General features: G+C 42.3%; 1 pseudogene; it reads left to right on the plus strand.

Annotated features, from left to right (window-relative positions):
• Positions 1–988: 988 nt before the first annotated feature.
• LOC113893618 lies at positions 989–3,681 on the plus strand (annotated as a pseudogene).
• The last annotated feature ends 7,156 nt before the right edge of the window (positions 3,682–10,837 follow it).

The raw sequence follows: 10,837 nt of genomic DNA on the forward strand, positions 1-10,837 counted from the left end.
AAACCCGGAAATGAGTTTAGTAGGGAGCTGAAGGGAAAGGGACATCTGCGAAACCTTCCTTGCCCTCAAACAAGGTCATTTCCTGCGTGGGATCGATAGTTTCCTGTTTACTCAGCGAAGTCAGCGGGTACCGTGGTTTTCTGGAATACACGTAATAGTTAAATTCGTATGAGCCTCTGGTCCCAGACTTCCCATTTACTTGTATTACCCAAAAGGATGAATGAGACGGAGGAAAGGAAAAACGTGGAGTTTAACCATGCCTTTAGGGAAGGATGGGGAAACCGAGGTTCTTGTATAGAAAGCTAAGGACTGACTGGATGACAGGATCCAAGCAGGTGGGTTCCTAAAGAAACCATTCACAAAATAATTGGAGAGGCTGGGTGGAGGTGAAGGAAACTATAAAAGTTTGTATGAAGGAAGGACATTGATCAAATTACAGAAACCTACTTGGATCAGTACAGTCGCTCAGTTATGTCCGACTCGTTGCGTCCCCATGGACTACAGCACGCCAGGCTTTCCTGGCTATCACCAACCCCCGGAGCCTGCTCAAACTCCCATCCATCGAGTTGGTGATGCCACCCAACCATCTCATCCTCTGTCCCCTTCTAGGATATGGAATGTATTTTATGCATCGTTGCATATCCGGTGCCTAGCAGTATCTCATACACAGCAGGTTGTGAACCCAAAGAAAATAAGACGTTTAAAAAGTATGTGGCACACATTCTAAATATTGCAGACATTGAAATATGTTTTTAAAGGTATCTATGCCAATCAGTCCAGAATATTCATTGGAAGGACTAATGCTGAAGCTGAAACTCCAATACATTGACCACCTGATGAGAAGAACTGACTCATTGAAAAAGACCCTAATTCTGGGAAAGATTGAAGGCAGGAGGAGAAGGGAATGACAGAGGATGAGATGGTTGGATGGCATCACAGACTCGATGGACATGAGTTTGAGCAAGCTCTGGGAATTGGTGATGGACAGGGAAGCCTAGTGTGGTGCAGTCCATGGGATTGCAAAGAATCAAACACAACTGAGTGACTGAACTGAAGTGACGGCAGTTTTATGATCCTGGAAAAATGTTTCACGTTTACCACCTGGATTGTTCCAGCCATAAATTGAAAGATAAGTCTGCTCCCTGAATCTACCTGGGAGAAGCTACCTACCTGTGAAAAGCTACCAGTGAAAATGCTGCCATTTTCTCCTTAACACCCTGAGGCATTTAAAATTTGGAAGCAGATTTCCCCTTAAGGTAACTTCTTAAAAATATTGAAAAGATAGATGGCATTAGTGAAAAGATATCTCTACATCCAGTGAATGAAAAATAAGGTGTTTAACCTACAATCAGCAATTCCAGGGTAGGAAGAACTATTTGAATTGAGAGATGTCATCTATACTGTAAATTATGCAATTCCTTTGCTTCCCAGCATTAATAGACCTTTTTTATTTTTTTCCCTAGTCCAGACTTTTTCTTAGAGCTAAATTTCAGCAATGCTTTAACATTGTCTAAATATTGTGCTTTGGAAATTGAGGGACCAGTGTGAGGACTTCCATTAGTATTATAACTATCCCCACTGCAGAGCCTGCAAGGGCTCTGGGTCAAGATTCAGTAACAGGTATGTTCTGTTTGTCCAAGGCGATCCCATCTTTTTATGATTGTCCAGGATATCCTAGGCCAGATAGTTTACAAGGGAGTCTATCATATTGGCCTTTCAGTATCACTATGGCCATAGTTTAAAGATAGGAGAAGGAACAAGAGGCAGCTGTATTTGCAATAATAAGAGTACCATGGGAAAACTATAGGCTATTCACAATTCTGGCATAATAAGGTATTGTTATGTGTTGCTTATAGCAAAGTGGCAGTAGGGGTGGGACAAGGGAGGAAGGAGATTTTAAAAATTTTTTGGAGAATTGTTTGTCTAAGCTTTCTGGGCACAGAGATTGCGCACGTGGGAGAACCGTTGGCACAGTGGTTGCAGAGGCAGTCCTGGCTGCATGAGAGGACGATGAGGAGGGGTGAGCATCAGCATGGCAGAAGAGGACACGCTGGTATCAGTGGATTAGGAAACACTGGGGAAGGCGCAAGGAGTGTTCTTCTGCAAATATACTCAGGCAGAGGGTAAAAAGCTGGGATTGAGAGGCCAGGTCCAGAACACTGACCAAGGCAGAGGGCGAGGGCGATTGAAAGGTCCCATCCCCAAAGTGCGTCGTTTGCAAGAATGGCTTGAGACAAGAGGAAATCCCAAAACAAACGTTCACCAACAGAGCAAACTTCTACAGTGAGAAAGTCATCTCAAAGTTGGATTACTCAGATTCCCAACTTGTAATATAATGGCCAGAATTTAAATTTTCCAAGATAAACTCAGTGGTTTTGTTTTTTATTGTTAACAGAGATGGAAGTACTCTATGTTCAATATTAGAATTTATCAGTAAGTTACTTTAGTATCAGATATTTGATTATGACTGTATATTATAGGTATGATGGAATGATTACACTGTAAACAATTCTAATCAATGAAAACACATTACAACTTTCAAAAAAAAGAATTGTGTTTATGAGAGAAAAGCATTTTTTCCTAGAAATGTTAAAAGAATATGGAAACATATAATATTAGTTTTAGGTTAATAATTCATACATGTAGAGTACTGTCACTTTCCTGACGATGATGATGCCCAATGAGTCAAACTAGAAATTGTGTCTCAGGGGACCTAGAATCCAAGGAATAAACTGCTATTGTTCCTCATCACAGACCCAAACCCTCCAGTGGGTAAAGATAAGCCACTGGCATCTTGATTAGTGAGAACCTGAGACACGGAGTCAGATAGCCTCTCGGGTATCAGGGAAAACCTCAACCTCCAGGAGACTAGCTGCTCCCACCTCCCACCCACCTTGTGAAATATTGTGATAATGAGTTACTTTCTTTTTTTTTAATTAATTAATTTATTTATGTTTGACTGTGCTGGCTCTTCATTTTTACCAGAGCTTTTCTCAAGTTGCAGTGAGCAGGGTCTACTCTCTAATTGTGGTGTGGAGGCTTCTCGTTTTGATGGCTTCTTTTGTTTCCAAGCCTGGGCTCTAGGACACTTGGACTTCAGTAGTTGCAACACGTGGGCTCAGTCGTTGGGGCACACCGGCTTAGTTGCTCCTCCACATGTGAGGTCTTCCTGACTCAGGGACTGAACCCATGTCTCCTGCATTGGCAGGTGATTCTTTACCACAGAGCCACCAGGGAAGCCCATCATGGGTTTCTTTTTATCTGGAGGCTCAAGAAACAGCTACAGGGCCTCAAAAGACCAAGGATGAAGACACCAGGTTATACTGCATTTGGTATTATAGAAAGAAGAGGGAAAGGGAAGGCAGAGGATGAGGAGCGGCAAGTAGGGGAAGTATAGAAGAAACAGTGGACTTACTGCTCAGTCAGGTATTGTATATGTCAGGGTTATTTGCAGTAAACAGAAACCACTTTTATTTTAAACAGAAAATACCTTAATACAGGGACATGCATGCTTACAAAATCGTTTGAAGAACTGAAGGAGCAGAGTCTCTGCTGTTTCCCAGAAATGGCTCCTAGAATGGGATTAGTAAACACACTCACGGGAGGGGAGCTTCAGAAAGCTGAGCAATCAGGCTTCCTGAGTGGCTCAGTGGTAAAGAATCTGCCTGCCAATGCAGGAGACATGGGTTCAATCCCTGATCCAGGAGGATCCTGCATGCCCCAGCGCAACTAAGCCTGTGGACCACAACTACTGAGGCTGTACTCTAGAACCTGGGAGCTGCAACTACTGAGCCCACCTGCAGCAATTACTGAAGCCCACTCACTCTGGAGCCCGTGCTTCACAACAAGAGAAGCCGCAACTAGGGAGTAGCCCCCGCTCACTGCAACTAGAGAAAAGCCTATGCAGCAGCAAAGACCCAGCACAGCCTTTTTAAAAAAAAAAAATAAGAAAGGTGAGGAATCACAACTTATTGCTGGGACTTTCCTGGTGGTCCGGTGGCTAAGACTCTGCACTCATTTCAGGGGGCCCAGGTCCAACCCCTGGTCAGAAAACTAGATCCCACATGCCACATCAAAGACCTAGCACAGGCAAATAACTAAATGAAAGTGAAAGTGTTAGTCACTCAGTCCTGTCTGACTCTTTGTATAAATAAATATTTTTAAAAAACAAAGCTTTATTGCTGAAACTGTTGAATTCAAGAACACAGTGCTCTGGCTGTGATCCAGAGGGCAATGTTGCTAACACTGCCTCAAAGCCTTCAGTGGCCAAGAGCTAGTGCTTGGATGCGGAACACTGCTGCCAAAAGCCCAGCACCTCACAATCATGCTGGCCAGCAGCAAGCGCCAAAGCAGCCAGGAGGTGGCTCCTACCTCACTTCTACTTTTCAAGTCTCTTGGGTTTGCAGACTACAGATAGATCATAATTTAGAAACAGAATCCTAGTGGCAAAAAAATCTGTGATGTATAGTTGTGGGTTTTCTAGCCTCTGCAGTACAGGAAGGTGTATGAAAAGGAGACAGAATATGGGTCAGTCATATCCATCACAAATGTATATGTATCTACATGTAAAATCTGAGCCAGAAGAAGCATGAGAATGAAGCAGAAGTTTAAGATTTTTTCATTTTACAAACCAATAAGGGGATGCAGAGGACTTTTGTTGCAGAAAGACATTACCAACTGCGATCTACTATGACCATCATTTCATAAGAGAAGTAATACTTTTTTACACCAAAAAAGTGGGAAGGTTACATTCGCAGAATTTAAGAACTGGATAAACTTAACTTCAAGAAAAACAGTAGGTTGTCTTTCTCAGTGAACACCTTGTCCGGGTGTGGCAGTCTATGAAAGCACTGAAGTAGTGTAAGGTTGGGCTTATAAGATGGCTCAGTGGTAAAGAATCTGCCTGCTAATGCAGGTGACACAGACTGCATCTATGAAATGAAAAGACACTTGGTCCTTGGAAGAAAAGCTATGACAGACCTAGATATTGACAGGCAGAGACATCACTTTGCCAACAAGGGTCCATCTAGTCAAAGCTATGGTTTTTTCCAGTAGTCATGTATGGATGTGAGAGATGGACTATAAAGAAGACTGAGCACTGAAGAACTGATGCTTTTGAACTGTGGTGCTGGAGAAGACTAAAGAGTCCCTTGGACAGCAAGGAGATCAAACTAGTCAATCCTAAAAACTCAACCCTGAATATTCACTGGAAGAATTGATACTGAAGCTGAAGCTCCAATACTTGGGCCAGCTGATGCAAAGAGCCGATTCATTGGAAAAGACCCTGATGCTGGGAAAGACTGAAGACAAGCGGAGAAGCGGGCAACAGAGGATGAGACAGTTGGATGGTATCACTGACTCAATGGACATGAGTTTGAGCAAACTCTGGAAGATAGTGAAGGACAGGGAAGACTGCTCTGCTACGGTTCATGGAGTCACAGAGTCAGACACAATTTAGTGACTACACAGCAACAGGTGTAAAATCACTGCCCCTTGCCAGGAAAAAAAAAACAAAGCCTCTTCTTACCTAGTCCTGCTTAAGACGTGCTGAATGAACCTTACTGCTGGGCCTTCATTTCTTGCTAACTAAAATTAATATTATATATAAATACTAACATTTAAGAAAGGAGGGGAAAGAAAGGTATGGAAGAAACAGTTTCTAAAAAGAACATATACAGTAGCACCTCTTATTGGCAGTTTCACTTGCTGAGATTTCACTTACCCATGGTCAATCACTCCCTGAAAATATATTAAATGGAAAATTCCAGAAGTAATCAGTCCACAAGTTTTAAATTGCACACCATTCTAAGTAACATCATGAAATCTCAAGCCATCCCACCCGGACAGAAAACATCCCATTGTTCAGTGTATATATGAATCCATGCTGAATTCTCTGCCCACCCATTAGTCTCTTAGCAGCTGCTGTTTTTTCAGCTATATTGTCACAGTAGTTGGAGAAGGCCCTGGCACCCCACTCCAGTACTCTTGCCTGGAAACTCCCATGGACAGAGGAGCCTGGTGGGCTAGAGTCCATGGGGTCGCTAGGAGTCGGACACGACTGAGCGACTTCACTTTCACTTTTCACTTTCATGCTTTGGAGAAGGAAATGGCAACCTACTCCAGTGTTCTTGCCTGGAGAATCCCAGGGACAGCGGAGCCTAGTGGGCTGCCATCTATGGGGTTGAATAGAGTCGGACACGACTGAAGTAACTTAGCAGCAGCAGTAGCAGTCACAGTAGTACATTCACATAACTTTTATTATGGTATATTGTCACAACTGTTCTATTTTATTAATAGTTACTATTGTTAATTTCTTACTGTGTCTAATTTATCATAGGTGTATATGTATCATATGTAATTTATATGTAATTACATATATGTATCATATGTGTAATTTATAAATTAAATTGTATCATAGGTGTATATTTATGTATAGGAAATATAGGGTTCGGTACAATCTGTGGTTTCAGGAATCCACTGAGGGTCTTGGAAAGTATCCCCTATGAATAAATAAGAGGGAACTGCTGTAATAAGAAAATGCCAATTTAAAAATAAGATATATTAGATTCAGTTCAGTTCAGTTCAATCGCTCAGTTGTGTCTGACTCTTTGTGACCCCATTAATCGCAGCACACCAGGCCCCCCTGTCCATCACAAACTCCCAGAGTTCACTGAGACTCACGTCCATCGAGTCAGTGATGCCAGCCAGCCATCTCATCCTCTGTCGTCCCCTTCTCCTCCTGCCCCCAATCCCTCCCAGCATCAGAGTCTTTTCCAATGAGTCAACTCTTCCCATGAGGTGGCCAAAGTACTGGAGTTTCAGCTTTAGCATCATTCCTTCCAAAGAAATCCCAGGGCTGATCTCCTTTAGGATGGACTGGTTGGATCTCCTTGCAGTCCAAGGGACTCTCAAGAGTCTTCTCCAACACCACAGTTCAAAAGCATCAATTCTTCGGCGCTCAGCCTTCTTCACAGTCCAACTCTCACATCCATACTTGACCACTGGAAAAACCATAGCCTTGACTAGATGAACCTCTGTTGGCAAAATAATGTCTCTGCTTTTTAATATGCTATCTAGGTTGGTCATAACTTTCCTTCCAAGGAGTAAGCGTCTTTTAATCTCATGGCTGCAGTCACGATCTACAGTGATTTTGGAGCCCAAAAAAATAAAGTCTGACACAGTTTCCACTCTTTCCCCATCTATTTCCCAAGAAGTGATGGGACCAGATGCCATCATCTTCGTTTTCTGAATGTTGAGTTTTAAGCCAACTTTTTCACTCTCTTTCACTTTTATCAAGAGGCTTTTTAGTTCTTCTTTACTTTCTGCCATAAAGGTGATGTCATCTGCATATCTGAAATTATTGATATTTCTCCCGGCAATCTTGATTCCAGCTTGTGCTTCTTCCAGCCCAGCGTTTCTCATGATGTACTCTGCATATAAGTTAGATAAGCAGGGTGACAATATACAGCCTTGACGTACTCCTTTTCCTATTTGGAACCAGTCTGTTGTTCCATGTCCAGTTCTAACTGTTGCTTCCTGACCTGCATACAGATTTCTCAAGAGGCAGGTCAGGTGGTCTGGAATTCCCATCTCTTTCAGAATTTTCCACAGTTTATTGTGATCCACACAGTCAAAGGGTTTGGCATAGTCAGTAAAGCAGAAATAGATGTTTTTCTGGAACTCTCTTGCTTTTTCCACGATCCAGAGGATGTTGGCAATTTGGTCTCAGTGAAGCTCTTAGTTCCCTTAATGGTTCTGAAGGTGTATTATTTCACTTTTTATCTGGACTCCTAATAAACTTCTACCTGAACTTCAACTTGTAGACTCTATAACTGGTCCCATTCAGCAATTCAGATTTAATAAGGAAAAACAGATTTTTTCATGTCACTCTGTTTGAAAACGTTCTGTGGATACCAATTATCAGTAAGCTATAATACATGCTATTCAGCTTGACTTTCAAGATTGTCTTCAACCTGATCCTAACCCATATTGCCCACAATTTCTGCCCCCAAAATGACTAGCATCACCTAAAGTAGGTGCCTTTACTTACGTTACCATTTTCCCTCATTTCAACAGATATCCATTGAGCTTATTAATTATCTCCTATGTGCTAGACTTTGTGTTAGAAACATTGACAAATTCAACAATGAAACAGGCTCAGCCCCTGCTAGAATGACCACCCATCCAGGTTGCCCAAGACAGTCTTGGGTTTAGTGCTAAAAGCCCCCTGTCCTGAAAAACCCCTGAGTCCTAGGAAAGCTGAGACAGTTGATCATGCTGGTCCCTATCTACAGGAAATTATGAGGTCCTTCAGATCCTTTCTGGGGCTTCCTAGATGGCTCAGTGGTAAAGAATCTGCCTGCAGTGCAGGAGGTGCAAGAGACACAAGTTCGATCCCTGCCTGGGTCAGAAATATCCCCTGGAGAAGGAAATGGCAACACATTCCAGTATTCTTGTCTGGTAAATCCCATGGACCGAGGAGCCTGGCCATGGGGTTGCAAAGTGCTGCACAACTGAGCACACACGAAGATCCCTTCTAACTTAGAAACTGAGTAGATGCACATTCCTTTTTTTTCCATTTATTTTTTAAAGTTTATTTTCAATTGGAGGATAACTCCTTTACAATACTGTACTGGTTTCTGCCACACAACAACGTGAATCAGTTGTAAGTATGCATATATCCCCTTCCTCTTGAACCTCACCCCCACACCCCACACCATCCTAACCCTCTAGGATATCACAGAGCACCAGTTGCGCTACCTGTGTTATACTTCCCATTCAGTTCAGTTCAGTCGCTTAGTCGTGTCTGACTCTGCGACACTATGCACTGTAGCACGCCAGGCTTCCCAGCCCATCACAAACTCCTGGAGCTTGCTCAAACTCATGTCCTTCAAGTCAGTGATGCCATCCAACCATCTCATCCTCTGTCATTCCCTTCTCCTCTGGCCTTCAATCTTTCCCAGCATCAGGGTCTTTTCAAATGAGTCAGCTCTTCCCACCAGGTGGCCAAAGTATTGAAGCTTCAGCATTAGTTCTTCCAATGAATATTCAGGACTGATTTCCTTTAAAATTGACTGCTTTGATTTCCTTGCAGTCCAAGGGACTCTCAAAAGTCTTCTCCAACACCACAGTTCAAAAGCATCAATTCTTCGGTGCTCAGCTTTCTTTATGGTCCAACTTTCACATCCATACATGACTACTGGAAAAACCGTAGCTTTCACTAGACGGACCTTTGTTGGCAAAGTAATGTCTCTGCTTTTTAATATGCTGTCTAGGTCGGTCATAGCTTTTCTTCCAAGGAGCAAGCATCTTTTAATTTCATGGCTGCAGTCACCATCTGCAGTGATTTTGGAGCCCAAGAAAATAAAGTCTGTCACTGTTTCCATTGTTTCCCATCTATTTGCCATAAAGTGATGGGACCAGATACCGTGATCTTAGTTTTTTGAATGTTGAGCTTTAAGCCAACTTTTTCACTCTCCTCTTTAACTTTCATCAAGAGGCTCTTTAGTTCCTTTTTGCTTTCTGCCATAAGAGTGGTGTCATCTGCATATCTGAGGTTATTGATATTTCCTCCCAGCAATCTTGATTCCAGCTTGTGCTTCATCCAATCCAGTATTTTGCATGATGTACTCTGTATATAAGTTAAATAAGCAGGGTGACAATATACAACCTTGACATATTCCTTTCCCAGTTTGGAACCAGTCCATTGTCCCATGTCAGGTTCTAACTGTTGCTTCTTGACCTGCACACAGACTTCTCAGAAGACAGGAATGATGCTCCGGTATCCCCATCTCTTTAAGAATTTTCCACACTTTGTTGTGATCCACACAGTCAAAGTCTTTGGCATAGTCAATAAAGCAAAAGTAGATGTATTTCTGGAACTCTCTTGTTTTTTTGATGATCCAACGGATGTTGGCAATTTGATCTCTGGTTCCTCTGCCTTTTCTAAACCCAGCTTGAACATCTGGAAGTTCACGGTGCACATACTGTTGAAGCCTGGCTTGGAGAATTTTGAGCATTACTTTGCTAGCATGTGAGATGACTGCAATTGTGTGGTAGTCTCAACATTCTTTGGCATTGCCTTTCTTTGGGATTGGAATGAAAACTGACCGTTTCCAGTCCTGTGGTCACTGCTGAGTTTTCCAAATTTTCTGGCATATTGAGTGCAGCACTTTCACAGCATCATCTTTCAGGATTTGAAATAGCTCAACTGGAATTCCATCACCTCCACTAGTTTTGTTCATAGTGATGCTTCCTAAGGCCCACTTGACTTCACATTCCAGGATGTCTGGCTCTAGGTGAGTGATCACACCATCGTGGTTATCCGGGTCATTAAGATCTTTTTTGTGTAATTCTTCTGTTATTCTTGCCACCTCTTCTTAACACCTTCTGCTTCTGTTAGGTCCATACCATTTCTGTCCTTTATTGTGTCCATCTTTGCATGAAATAATCCCTTGTTATAATGAATTTTCTTGAAGAGATCTCTAGTCTTTCCCATTCTTTGTTTTCCTCTATTTCTGTGCATTGGTCACTGAGGAAGGCTTTCTTATCTCTCCTTGCTATTCTTTAGAACTCTACATCAGATGGGTGTAGCTTTCCTTTTCTCCTTTGCCTTTAGCTTCTGTCTTTTCTCAGCTATTTGTAAGGCCTCCTCAGACAATCATTTTGCCTTTTTGCATTTCTTTTTCTTAGGAATGGTCTTGATCACTGCCTTCTGTACAATGTCACTAACATTTATCCATGGTTCTTCAGGCACTCCATCTATCACATCTAATCCCTTGAATTTATTTGTCACATCCACTGTATAATCGTAAGGGATTTGATTTAGGTCATACCT

Source organism: Bos indicus x Bos taurus, chromosome 5, assembly GCF_003369695.1.
Source record: "Bos indicus x Bos taurus breed Angus x Brahman F1 hybrid chromosome 5, Bos_hybrid_MaternalHap_v2.0, whole genome shotgun sequence".
NCBI lineage: Eukaryota > Metazoa > Chordata > Mammalia > Artiodactyla > Bovidae > Bos > Bos indicus x Bos taurus.